This window comes from Equus quagga, chromosome 15 (assembly GCF_021613505.1).
Source record: "Equus quagga isolate Etosha38 chromosome 15, UCLA_HA_Equagga_1.0, whole genome shotgun sequence".
In the NCBI taxonomy this organism is placed as follows: Eukaryota; Metazoa; Chordata; class Mammalia; order Perissodactyla; family Equidae; genus Equus; species Equus quagga.
The window spans coordinates 37,665,521-37,679,496 of record NC_060281.1 but is presented as its reverse complement, the minus strand read 5'-3'; the positions used below and the strand labels follow the sequence as shown (position 1 = coordinate 37,679,496).

The 13,976-nt window shown below is 41.2% G+C and overlaps 3 non-coding genes across 3 annotated transcripts; 1 reads left to right on the top strand and 2 right to left on the bottom strand.

The window, feature by feature from the left end:
• Window positions 1-5,098: 5,098 nt before the first annotated feature.
• TRNAV-AAC (transfer RNA valine (anticodon AAC)) lies at window positions 5,099-5,171 on the bottom strand. Its single transcript has one exon. It is a non-coding gene; the product is annotated as a tRNA-Val (tRNA).
• A 4,160-nt stretch (window positions 5,172-9,331) lies between these two features.
• On the bottom strand, window positions 9,332-9,405 carry TRNAT-AGU (transfer RNA threonine (anticodon AGU)). Its single transcript has one exon. It is a non-coding gene; the product is annotated as a tRNA-Thr (tRNA).
• A 2,054-nt stretch (window positions 9,406-11,459) lies between these two features.
• TRNAI-AAU (transfer RNA isoleucine (anticodon AAU)) lies at window positions 11,460-11,533 on the top strand. Its single transcript has one exon. It is a non-coding gene; the product is annotated as a tRNA-Ile (tRNA).
• Window positions 11,534-13,976: the final 2,443 nt, after the last annotated feature.

Genomic DNA, 13,976 nt, shown 5'->3' with positions numbered 1-13,976 from the left:
CTCATTTCATCAGAGTAAGTGCCGAAGTCCTCGTCTGGCCTGTAGGGTTGTTTGTGCTCTCATTTCTCTGGCTGCACTCCTTGCTCACTCTTCTGCAGTTACTTTTGTCCTTCTTGTTCTTTTTTGTATGTATCGGGCACATTGCTGTTTCAGGGCACCTGCACTGACTGTTCCCCCTGCTGGGAATACTCTTACTTTGAAGTATGTATGACTCAATCCCTTACCTACTTCAGGTCTTTTCTCAAATATCACCTTATCAGTGAAACACAGCCTGAACGTTATATGTAAAACTATAAGCTTCCCTCACGCCAATGCTCCTCCCCATTCTTTGCTTTGTTTTTCTCCACATTACTTATGATCATTTAATGTGCTATATAACATTAATTTTGTGTATTGCCTTTCTCCTCCATGAGAATGCAAACTCCATGAGGGCGGGGATTTTTGCCTGTTTACTGCTAGATTTTCAGAACCTAGAAGAGTGTCTGGCACATGGGCAACATTCAATAAATATTTGTTGAAAATGCATGAAATAGGTTTCAAAATCCCATTGTGCAGAGGAGGAAATGAGAGCCAGATAGGTTATTGAGTTTCCCAGGATCACAACATCATAAAACTGAAACTGAAATCCAGATGTTCAGATTTCCTGCCTAGAGATCATTCTACTCTTCCAGAGATGGCTTAGGGGAGAGGGTGGGATTGAGGGGGAGGATGGGAAAGTAATGTTGGCTGAATTGAGGAAAGAGGGAAAACTATAGGGAAAGTGGGGTGGTCTTGCTACCAAACCAAACAGCTTCCTCCACAAGAACTGTACATCCGACTAGAATTTTTCTGACACCTACATTCAAGGGCCATCATCTGTATAATTTGTCTCAGGGAACATTGCCTTGATGTCAGTACCATTGTTCATACCCACTCCCTTAAATGAAAAAATTCAACCCTCCCTTTTGTCCTAAAATGTGCATTTCCCCATTTCCCCCAGGGCTGCAGTACCAACAGCAAGCATAACATTTGTATTTGCTATCTCTGGTTACTCTCCATGTCCTCAGAGTCTCCTCATACCTGACTTTCTCTGCCTCTCCCTACACAGGGGAAATCAGGCTCATAGTCTATGCCTAGTTTCACTCTCTTAATATCTGTGTCTTTCACAGACCTGTCCTTCCTCTAGAAAACTGCAGTAATGAGGACACTTTAGCCTCAGATACACATGGGTTAAGATACTGGCTCCAAATTTTAAAACTTGTTTGATGTCAAGCAAGTTATTTAACCTCTCCACTCTTCAGCTTCTATATCTATAAAAGAGGTAAAAGACTTGAATAACAATAACATCTACCCCTCAGGCTTGCTTGTTAGTTTATATGAAAAAATCATTCAATATTTTGTTTAATAGCTGGTAATAAATTGTAGCTATTACTATTGCTCTAGCCATTTCTTTCTCATTATTAGTTTCAACAACATGACATTTGAAGGGGATCAGAATATGCCATCCCAAAATATGCCACTTTAGCAGAAGGATGATTTTCAGCTGAAAGTAATTGAGAAAAAGCAAACACAGGAAGGGCTGTCTGTCCTCCTCCTAGCTGCTAAAAGCAGGGCATAAATTTCCTTTTGTGAAGGTGCTCCTCTCCCATCTTTCATACCAGGAGAAGAACAACCCTTATCATCAGAGATGGAAAGTCAGCACCAAGATGAGTCTGCACAGCGTCTTACTAAAATTACCCTTATCTTCTATTTGCTTCCCCATGTATTTACCTTCCCACAATTATTGTCCCTAAAAGCCCAAATTCCCCTTTTCTTTGTCTAGTCACATCTCTACAATTTATCACCCTTTGTTAAAATCATATAAAAGCTTTCAAGTCTAACTGCTTCTTTGGGTTTTCACTTCTTTTCTGTGAAGCTTTCGTGCACATAAAATTGAAATAAAAAATGTTAACGTCAATAAAATTTGAAAACTTTTTCTCCTGTTAATATACCTTTTGTCAGTTTAATTAGTAGGTCCCAGCTACAAATCTAAGAGACTAGAGGAAAATTTTTCTTCCCCTACACTTGGAAATTGCAAAGATCATGGCTTTGGGAACTTGAAGAAATTATACCCATGACAAATAGGCTATTAAGGAATCAGCATATAATGTGGAGGCTGGAGTACTCATGTTTGAATCATAACTCACATACTAGCTCCACACTTAGGCAAAATAAGTTGAGACACTGCAAGCTTCAGTGTCTCAACTTGTAATTAGGAAAATATGATTTCAATCTTCTTAAATTTGTTACATCTTGTTTTGTGGCCTAACATATGATCTATCCTGGAGAATGTTCCTTGTGCACTTGAGAAGAATGTGTGTTCTGTTGCTTCTGGATGGAATGTTCTGTATATACCTGTTAAATCCATCTGGTCTAACATGTCATTTAAGGCTGATGTTTCCTTATTGATTTTCTGTCTGAATGATCTATCCTCTAATGTAAGAGGGATATTAATGTCCCCTATTGTTATTGTGTTGCTGTCTATTTCTTTCTTTAGATCTGTTAATATTTGCTTTACACACAGATGCTCCTCTGTTGGGTGCATAAATATTTACAAATTCTATATCCTCTTATTGAATTGACCCTTTTATCATTATGCAATGCCCTTCTTTGTCTTTTATTACAGTTTTTGTTTTAAAGTCTATTTTATCTGATATAAGTATAGCTACCCCAGCTTTCTTTTGTTTTCCATCTTCCCGGAATATCTTTTTCTACCCCTTTACTTTCATCTGTGTGTATCCTTATATCTGGAGTGAGTCTCTTGTAGGCAGCATAGTGATGGGTCTTGTTCTTTTATCCATTCAGCCACTCTTGTCTTTTGATTAGAAAATTTAGTTTCTTTGCATTTAGAGTGATCATTGATAGGTAGATACCCATTGCCATTTTGTAAATTGTTTTCTGGCTGTTTTGTAGTTCCTCTGTTCCTTTCTTCTTCTCCTGCTCTCTTCTTTTGTGGTTTGATGACTTTCTTTAGTGGTATGCTTAGATTCCTTTCTCATCATCTTTTATGTATCTACCACAGGGTTTTGCTAAATCAGGAGAATAATATCTTCCTCAGAGAATCATGGTAAAGGTTCAGTCTTAACAACAGTGTCCATTGGATGCCTATTATGTACTAGGCATATGCAGTGCAATGTGGACTCATGGATGAATGAAACCAGACACTGCTCCCACCCTCATGCAACTTACCACATTCCAGTGAGAAAGACAGACATTAATCATGTTATCTCACTGATAAATGTAAAACATTCAAGGAAAGAAAATACATAGTACTATGAAGAATATGGGACTTTCACTTAGGGATTTTAAGGAAGTCTTTCCAGAAAAAGTAGAGATCTAAGACCAACTGAGATCTAAGCATGAGCAAGAGATAACTGTGCAAAGAGGTAAGCACAAAACTTTTCAGCTAGAGAGGACCTCATGTGCAAAGTCCAGTGGTAGGAGAGAAACTGATTGCCTGGAGGCCCACACCTATGGAACACAGACTGCAAAAGACAGTGAGCTGTGACATGTGGATGGAGAAGTACCTAAGGGTCGGGATTGTGGGCAGTTACATATAATGAATGTTGTAGAATACAACATCTGTAAAATGTATGGTATATATCAGACTCCTAAAATGCTAGTTTCTCTTTCCTCTTCCCTTCACCCAGCCAAAATATTCAGAATATGAGATCTAATGTGACTTAACTTCTAATGAAAAGCCAGTTAAATTTCCCCCAATAAGTTTGGAAGAATTCATATCAGAAGGGGCGTGGGAATCCTCCTGGTCCATTGACGGGAACCTTGGCAAATTCTAAGCGCTGGCTCCCCACCCGGAGATCCCAGTCTCTGTCGCCCCCGTGTGGTCACTTAGCGCAGGCGCTGATGTTAACTGAGTTTGACACTAGGGAAAAAGACAAAGCAATTTCCCTGAACGTGGGTTAGGAAAGTGCAAGCATCCTCCTTCTAGTGTTATGTCCATTCCAGAAGAAAAACTGTCCCTGTTAAATTCTTGATTTTTAGCAAAATACGTTATGAAACACAAACAACTCACGAAACTTTCAAACCCTTTCTTATTTCCGCGCGTACACTAAACTAATTTCAGGGATGGTCAGGATCCTTCCCTTCATCCGGGGCGATCTCCGCCTGCTGGGCGCCACTTCGAGTGGAGCTGGATGCTCAATGCTGAGTTCCGGGAGAAAGTCGCATTGAATCCATTGAAGAGGAGGCTGCAGGCCACGAGTGAGCGCCCGGAGGCGGCCCTGGGGCTGCGGAGCGTGGTGGGGGGCTGGGTGCAGGTCCGGCCCAGCGCCGGGCTCAGCCCACCGCCGCAGCCCAAGGCGCGCCAGCATTTCCCACTGTGCGGGGAACGCACTCGAGCTGAATAGTTTAAAATCAAGCCCCACGGAGAAACAAGTCCCAGCAGATCCGTCTGGGGGTGGTGGGAAAGAAGGGAGAACGGTGGTCCTGAAAATGAAAGTAAAAGTCTCCTTCGCCCAATACAGATCCTCGGGGAGGTCTTGGGGGCGGGAATCTCTCCTTATTCAGTCCTCCACCCCCCTTCTCCTCTCCACAACGCTTCTTCCCCTTCCACGCCTGATGATTTTGGAAATATCGTATGGTACTACTACTACTACTACTAATAATTACCAGAGAAGGCTGTTGACACTCGGTGGCCGTCGCGGCTCAGTTTCGAGACAGAGCACTTTTCTTTCGTTGAAGTTCGTGAGAAAGTCACTTCGCAGAAACCCACGCGTCCCGCTCTCGGGATTCCAAGGGAGCCAGTCCCCCGGCGCAGCACAGGTGGGGTCCTCTGCCGTGGACGCCTCCTCCGGTTGACACCACTCGGGCCCCTCAGCCTTTCCAGGCTGCGGAGGCCGAGTGAAAGGAGAAAGAGGGGCCCCGCGATGTGCAGGGAGGGGTGGTGGGGAGACGCCGGCTTCAGAGCACGTGGCGTCAGGACAGCTTCCATTTTAAATTCCTGGACCTCAAAAGGAGCACACAGGTTCGTGTAGGTTTTTAAGTCTGGGACTGCAAAAAGAAGGTGCAGATTTGTATCTAAATGGAAGTGGAAAGACTCAAGCAACACATAAAAGGAACATGTTTCCGCCCGGTTTCGAACCGGGGACCTTTCGCGTGTTAGGCGAACGTGATAACCACTACACTACGGAAACCCGGTTCTCAATGTTTGCAAGTAAATGTTCCTTGATGTCTTAGGTCTTTTGCTTGCAGAAGAATTTACATTTATTGAAATCAACAATATCATCTACCAACAGAGATGCGTTCACTAAATATTTCCGCTGTAATGATCAAAGCAGTCTGTCTAGAACAGCCAAAAAATTGGAAACTGCCCCAGTGCCCTTGAAGGCTTCCTAGAGAAAATGACACCAGATCTGAGACTTAACACCTGAAAAGAACTGTGTAAGCTGTATAGAGGTTAGAAAGAGAATTTTGTCATGAGAAACTGAATGGAGTGGGCCTGGTCTTTGAGGGAAAATCCAAGGATCTGAAGCAGGGCATGGAAAGAAATGAGACTAAATGATAAGATGTGGGCCAGATCAGAAGGAAGAAGGAATGTTCTTTCCAAAGCAGGTATATTTTAATCTGAAAGTGATTGAGGGACTGGAGACTAACCTTCAATTCCTGGAGTGTAGATATCGTCAGGGAAGTGTTTTTGTTTTTGTTTTTAAATCAAGATGTAACTTACATACATTAAACTGCACTAATCTTAAACTCAATAAAAAAATATATGACATCAACTCATAGATTCAATGAGCTCAGCAAATGACAAGCAGGATAAACATAAAGAGAACTATAACTAGCCAAATTATGTTGAAATGCTTGAAAACTGAAGATTAAAAATATCTTAAAAGCAACTGGAGAGAAAAGATAATGCATTTTAGGTTAAACAAAAGATAAATTGAATAATAGAAATTAATTCAAAGGAAAGCAGAAAAGGAAGAACAATGAACAAGTAGGACAAATGGAAAACAACATGATGATTGACTTAAACCCGAATATAAATAATTGCTTTTGATGTAAATAGGATAAACACTTTATTAAAACACGCAGAGACTGGCAGGCAAGATAGTAAAATAGAATAAAGAAAAACAGGAGCCAACTGTGTCTTGCTTACAAGAGACATTTGAAAAACAAGAAAACAAGTTGAAAGTAAAGTGGTGGGGAAAGACAGACCATGGAAACACCAACTATTAGAAAGCTGGTGTGGATATTTCAACATCAGACAGAGTAAAATTCAAGGTAAAAAGTAAGACCAAAGATAAAGAGGAATATTTCATAATGATAAGATGATCAATTCATAGAGAAGGCATATTAATTCTTATATGAAGTAAAACTAGGAAAACTAAAATGAGAAATAGAACAATCACAATTATGGTTGGTGATTTTAAAGACCCCTTTGACTAACTGATGAGAAGCTGAAAGAAAATGGGAAATAAGTAGGGATACAGAAGACTTGAACCATAGCTGTTAACCCATCAACTTGATCTGATTGGCATTTATAAAACACCACACCCAACTACTGCAAGAATACACATTATTTTCAAGTGTATATGAAAAATTCACCAAAACAGGGCCATCAAGCAAGTCTCAATACATTTTAAAGGATTAAAATAATTTTTAAAAATGTTTTCTGACAATAACAGAATTAAACTACGAATCAACAACAAAAAGATAACTAGAAAATTCTCATATACTGGGAAACTTCAGCATTGCAGTTCTAAATAACCCACAAATCAAAGTAAAAGTACAATGGAAATTAGAAAATATTTTGAACTGAATGAATGAAAGTACAATATGCAATTAAAGCAGTGCTTAGAGGGAAATATATAGATTTAAATGCATATACTAGAAAAAGAAGAAAGGTTTAAGATTGGGAAATTTTAAGGAGGAAATGATGGTTTGTATTTTAAACCAGAGACTTTGTCTGCTGTGCTGAGAATGGCTTCAGATGGCCAATCTTGTAGATAAGAACAGGAGGAGGCTGCTGCAGATTGTAGTGAAGAAGAGATATTGAAGACACAAATAGGGACCAGTAGAAGGACAGAAGGAAAAGACATCTCACATATGCTGAAAGTAAAGTCAGCAAGACTTTGTGATGATTTGATGTGGGGTAACTCGGTGGGAGCAGTGAAGTTTAACCAGAGGTTTCCAATGGGATTGATGATCATTTGAGTTTCTGGTGTCCTGTGCTAGTGGTACCTACATGAGATCCAGGTGGAGAAGGAAATACGAGTTTGAAGCCAGGGAGAGACCTCTTTTAGATGAGAATATTTTGAAAGATCAGCTCCAGGCAGGCAGCCAAGGCCCTCACAGTGGATGAAGAAATTCTGAGAGGTGCAGGAAGGATCAACTCCAGAGACTCAGCAATGGAGCCAAGATATAAAAGTCAGCCCTGGAAAGTGTGAAGATGCTTGAGATTTTTCCATGTGTGATCATGGTTTAGGTACAAGGGTCAGAAAACTTAAAACTTAATCTGGGGGTGTTCAAGACTCCTGAATTTGGTGTGTTGTTTATGTGGAATTGTAGACAGACTAAGCATTAAACAGTTCCAACACAGAGAAGAAAGTATGAAAACAGGTAACAAGGACAGTTGAATCCAGAAGATGTCAGCTGAGTCTGCAGAGTAAGAATATTTGGAAGTAGTTTTCCATAGTGCAGTCATTTTCACATTCACTTCACATACCTAAAGTTCTCTGCTTAGACACCAAGTGGAAACACTTCCCAACCATTTCTCTTCCCCAACATTTTCCATCATCATCATGCCTTACCTTTCAGCTTTTTAGGGCCATTTCATTCAAATCAGTTTACCAGAGTTTATCCATTGCCCAACGCTGGGAATGAATACCTGGACATGAAGGGGAAAGAACCACACAGCTGGCCTAAGACAAGACCAGGCCTACATAAGAGCACAAAAGAGCAGCTGTCCCTTTGAAGATCCCAAGCCATGGAACATTTAATGGGGAAGGAGTTTTGAATAAAGAATAACTTAGATCAGGAAAGAAATCGTATTTTGATTAGAAAGAAGTTCCTTTAGCAAAGACACAAATATAAGTGTCCAGGACTAGTTTCAAGTTGTTTTATAAAGTAACAACCTTTTATCATTCAGTACTGCTAAGAACTCAGCTCTTCTGGAGGTACAGGATGTCATTGATTAGATTCAATTCCATTTTAAGGGGTTCCTTGAAATGTCAGTGTTCTGACACATTTGCATTCCCAGATGCTCAAAAAAGAAGTATTCAATCTATTAGGCCATGGCAGTGAAGAGTAAGAAGGTGCTTACAATGCAATCCATTGCTTGTAGAATTCTGTGCACGCTGCTAAGGACTGGGGAGTGGGCAACTGTAGAGTGTGACAGATTTTAGAAAGACCACAGAAATAGCGCAGATAAAACAGAAACACCATAGTTTTCAGGAATTGATGTCTTCTTCAGACATTTTATGTAAATATCTGCTTAGAAAATGTCTAAGACTGCAGGTCTCAAAATGCTTTTTCATTTGCCTCCAGTCTCTTGTTAGACACTTTCCATGTTTTGTTATAAGGACCATGTTTGTTAAAAGAACCATTCTTTTAAGATGACATCATATTCTCCTCTTTTCAAAAATTTCAGTGATGTCCTGGAGTCCAGAATCATTTAAAAAGTAGGAACAGTGATTACTGTACTCAACTTAAACCTTAAATAAGGGTGGGGTTTTTTTTTAGCTCTTTCTTTTATTTTTTCCTCCTTATTTTCCTTTAGAATAGGACTAAGAGCAAAAAGGCAAAGGGAAAGTGCAGGTTTACTAGAAGATGTGGTCAGTGGCCAGGAAGATTCAAAGGTGGAGGATTTAAACTCACCGCCACAGACCGTGGACCACTGTCTTCAGTGCATTCAAATCACTGAGTGCCACCTCTATTCCGAGTATGTTGAGGGTTCTGAGGTTCCAAAAACAATTTAATCTCTCTCAATAATCACGCAAATCCAGAGGACATCTGAAAGGGCATGTTTTTAAAGCTGTTGAATCTCTATCATTTGATCTCAAACGGTAGGACACAGGGGCAAACATCAGCTAGGCTAGGCTACCTATCCATGCTAATATCATGATGTTGGGACAAATATTAAGAGTCCTTAAATTACTCTTGGTATATGTACTGGGAATGGCATTGTTCAATCTTCTACCTCTGTTCCCTTATACACGGTACCCCATTTTTCCCAAGCAAAGTGTAAGGCCCGAGTATTAGAAGATTCATTTGGTGTAAATTCAAGTTGTTTCCTATTCAACTAGAGAAAATATCTTATACTTTGGCGTTAGTTCACGAAAAGGAGGGCAACTACAGGCCCCGCTGGGATTCGAACCCAGGATCTCCTGTTTACTAGACAGGCGCTTTAACCAGCTAAGCCACGGAGCCAGCCTTAAGGATGCCCTGAGTTACGTATTATTTGGACGTAATTTTGCTATACTCTTATCCATAATGTTCCTAGTAATTGGTTTGCCAAGTGATTTGAAAGAAAAAAAGAATAGACATCTGGTCTCAGTCAAAACAAAAGGATCTTTTGGAAGGATGAATACAGGGACTAGATATTCCTCAACTTCAGGAACGTTGACTGCTAATGGTTCACAGCTGGGTTGGTCTCTGGGCCTTGACCTCAACAGAAGAGAGTCATCTTGCTCAAAGTTACACCAACCCCAGGTGACAGTCCAAATCCAAGACTGATTGAAGGAGGAATAGAAAGGCCTGCCCAGCTCCCCATCCTCTCACCCCCCCCCCCCCCACCCCAACCATTCAGGACATTTCTGAAGGGCCATTCCAGGTATAGATATCCCCCTGAGACTGACGGAGGCCTGTTTCAACTGCATCAAGTTCAGTTTCTGCTTCTTCCCAATCCTGCTTCCCTCACTCTCTCGTAGCTGGTGATTATAAGGGCCTTCCCAAAAAACCTCCTACACACAAATCTCCATCTCAGCGTCTGTTTCTCAGGCAACTGACCTAAACAAAAAGGGGGTGACTGATGCTTACTTTGATCTCTACAGGTCTGAGTCAGTCTGAATGTAAGCCAGGCTTTCAGAAGTCATTTCCCACAGCAAGTGCCCGAGTAAAACAAGAATATTAATAATAATAATATTCTCCTCTAAAACTTGCAGAATTTTCCCCACAGAACAAAACAAATGAAGATATCTACTAGTTGATTCAAAAGATGTACAAAGTTCGTAAAAGGTGCTAAAGGACCAGAAGAATAATTTACATTTATGATATTAAAAGCAAACATTTGAAATGGAAAGTTAGAAAATAAATGCCAAAGTAGCTAATCAAAGGACGTGATTCTCATTTCTCGAGAAAAACGTGTTTCAAGTACTAAACACTTTATATATTAGTAGTGCATATCCAAAAGAAGACTATGTAATATGTAGATATATATGCACACACGTGTACTTACAAATGGAGGGAGAGAGCATGAAGAAGGCTTTTAAAACGTACATAGGCCAATTAACTTCTGAAAATATTACTATCTCTAGCTTAGAAATAGTCATGGCGGGAGGAGGGGAGTAGAACCTAGCAAAGAGAGCAGAGGGTGACTCAGGAATTAGCTGCTCTAGTGGCCCTTCCCTGGGTTGACACCTGCCAGCAGGTGGATCAGGTCGAGGCTGGAAAGGGCGCGTATCGAAGTTGTGACTCTCAAAAAGAGTCCTCCGTCCTATGAGTTGCCCGAACTGGGCCTCGATTCCTCCTCCCCTTCCAGACCCCGGCGTTTCTCCCCGGCCCACATAACGGTCCCGACGCCGGAGACGCCCTGGCTTCGACATCCCCTGTCACTGATTTGGGCGTCCTTGTTCTGCCCAGGGACGCGGTTGGGTCAGCTGCTCACCGGAGGCCATCTCCTTGGTTCTTTCGCCCCCGCGGACCCTAGTCTCGCGCTCGGGCGCCACCAAGCGTCCGATGATCGGCACTGCAGCGCCAAGTCCCTGACTTGCCCGCGCGGAGCCTAAAGCCCGGGACACGCGGATGTGGATTCAGGGTCTCAGTGACTGCGGAACATCCCGAGGCCAGGCGGCGAGAGGGTGCAGGTTCCCGGGTCCCGAGGTCTCCGGGAGGAGCTGAATTGCTTGAAATGGTCTCCAGAGCGGCGAGGAATCCGGATCCCGCGCGCGGGAGCCAAGTCCTTCGGGGGTCTGTGGTCAGTTTCGTGATCCGCCCGTCACGGTCTCGGGAAGCCCTGCTGCGGGACGTTGGCCTGAATCTTCTCGGGTCATAACTGGCGGTTTGAGAAAGACTAAGTTTTTCCAGAAGTAGGACGGCTCCTTGAGGCAAAATATGGAGCTTTTCCCCCCTCCTCACTCCTCTTCCCCGCCAGTAGGGAAAGATGGGAAGAAGGGCGAAAGCAATTCTCTCTTCTTCTAAAGAAAAACTTCAAGAAAACAATGCTAAGTGTCGTTTACAATCTGAAAGAATGGGACCTGCAGCTTGGCCGGTTAGCTCAGTTGGTTAGAGCGTGGTGCTAATAACGCCAAGGTCGCGGGTTCGATCCCCGTACGGGCCAAGTCTAGTCGGTAATTTTGTCCTCCAAAATGGAGAGTAACACAGGCCTCCTCTCACTTCTTAGTGTTCTTATCTCTGGTCTGGACTGCGCGGAGTAGGACTTTCAACTTCCTTTCTGAAGGGTCCTGAAAAGTTAGGTGGGCTAAGGAAACTGATCTCCTGGTCGGGGCGTTTCGTTTCCCCAGGACTTGTCTCCTCCACCTCGCTCTCAAAGTGAACACGCCCAAGGTGAAAACGGTAGCAGAGACATAGCAGTTAGAAGGTATCAGAAGGGGCCTTTATTTAGTTTTGTTTCTTTTTCCTGTGTGGAAACCTTTTTTGGAGATAAAACAATTATTTGCTTCCTTCCTCGGAAAACAAATTGTAAAACCACTCAGCCTTCATATCACTCACTGTGGGTCATCCTGCATTCCCCAGTTCGGTCTAAGAAAAACCAAGATTAGAAAATGTGAAAGAAAAATTTTCCAAAACTTTGTTTATAAAATTTTTATTTATAACATTTTGTTTTGTTTTATACTCTGCATGCTCATTTTTTAAAGTGTTCTTGCATACACAATACATTCACTTGTTACAAAAAGCAAAAACTAAAAAAAGATACATTGAAAAGTTTCTCTTCCATCCTTGTCTTCCATCAGCCCATTTCTCACCATCACCTCCCATAGGTAAATTCTGTCCTTAATTTTTCGTTTATGCTTACTGATTTTCTTTATGCATATACATGTAAATATTTATGTTGATTATTATTTTTCTTCTTTTTCACACGAAAGAGAGCATAATTATTTACTCATTGTTTTGCATTTGCACTTTTCCCTTAGTATCTTGGATATTTCAAATTGCACTTTCAACCTTGTACATTGTCAAAAGCAGAGCCTATTTTCAAATAAGTTGGTCCTGCCAGCCAGGAGTTGACTCTGGAAACTTCTTACCCATTGCACAAAGTGTAGGCTTTTCCAACCCAGGGAAGGAGGTGGGTGGAGATGATATCCTTAATTTTCTATTATACTGTGAACAAACCATTTTCTTTCTTAAGCCATACGATATACCAAGCTGCCCAATAATCAAAGGAAATTAGGTATAGTTTCAATAAATATTTATTGATCTCTCATTCTTCAGTATGGCAATCTATTCTCCTTCATGAAAAGGTGTGAAAGAAATATTAAGTGACAAACTAGAGTACAAAAAATTCTGTGTGCATATGGACAGCTAATCTTTGAGAAAGGAACCAAGAACCTGCAATGGAGAAAGATACGTCTCTTCAATAAATGGTGTTGGGAAAACTGGACAGCCACATGCAAAAGAGTGGAAGTAGACCATTATCTTACACCATACACAAAAATTAACTCAAAATGGATTAAAGATTTGAAAGTAAGGTCTGAAACCATAAAACTCTTAGAAGAAAAGATAGCAGGACACTCTGACATAGGTGGTATCTTTTTGAATACCAGGTCTACTCAGGGAGGGAAACAGAAGAAAAAATAAATAAATGGGACTACCTCAGATTAAAAGGTTCTGCAAAGCAAAGGAAACCAGGAACAAAATGAAAAGACAACCCACCAACTGGGAGAAAATGTTTGCAAATCATTTATCAGACAAGGGGTTAATCTCCAAATATACAAAGAACTCATATGATTCAACAACAATGAAAAAGAACAACCTGATCAAAAAATGGGCAGAGGATATGAGCAGACTTTTTTCCAAAGAAGACATACAGATGGCCAACAGGCACATGAAAAGATGTTCAACATTGCCAGATTTAATTGAGAGCTTCGAACTATTGAGACTATTGTATTAAGATGCATCAATTGGCTGCAAAATAAAAAAGGAAAAATCTCATTTTAATTAGTTGAGGAAAGGAATATAATATCTTATTTAACAGCAAGTCCCGAGGTAGGATGGGCGTTTGATCATGATTCTGACTCTATTTCTCTGTGATCTGCTCCGTTCCGCCTCCCTCTGATGTTGGCATTACCCTCAGGCTGTCTAGCCTTATAGCTATCATTAACATTGCTGCCGGAAGTACCTGGGGCAATCTGTTCTTTGCTCTTGACTCAGATGGAAGTCATAACTTCTCCTCACAACCATGAAAGTCTGATTATGCCAATTTAGGTCCCTTGCCCACCTCCGAACTGATAATACCTAGCAGGGGAATACCATATGCTTATCGGTTTAAACCTAAATTCTTGAATCAATCACCTATAAGGGCACAGAATTTACGTATTTATCTTAGACTAATTCTGAATTGTCCCTGGACCTTAAAATGAGGGTAGAATCCCTGAGTTATCTAGTTTCTGTGTATGAGTAGTGGAAATGTGAACAAAATCTGTTATATTAAGGAGAAAAGGTATAATGGGTACCAGGTAGCAACTGTGACCAGTAACATAGATTGGCTCACTCTATACCTCTGCAACCCCATTGTAGTGTGCCTTCCTCTACACTGGAGCCCG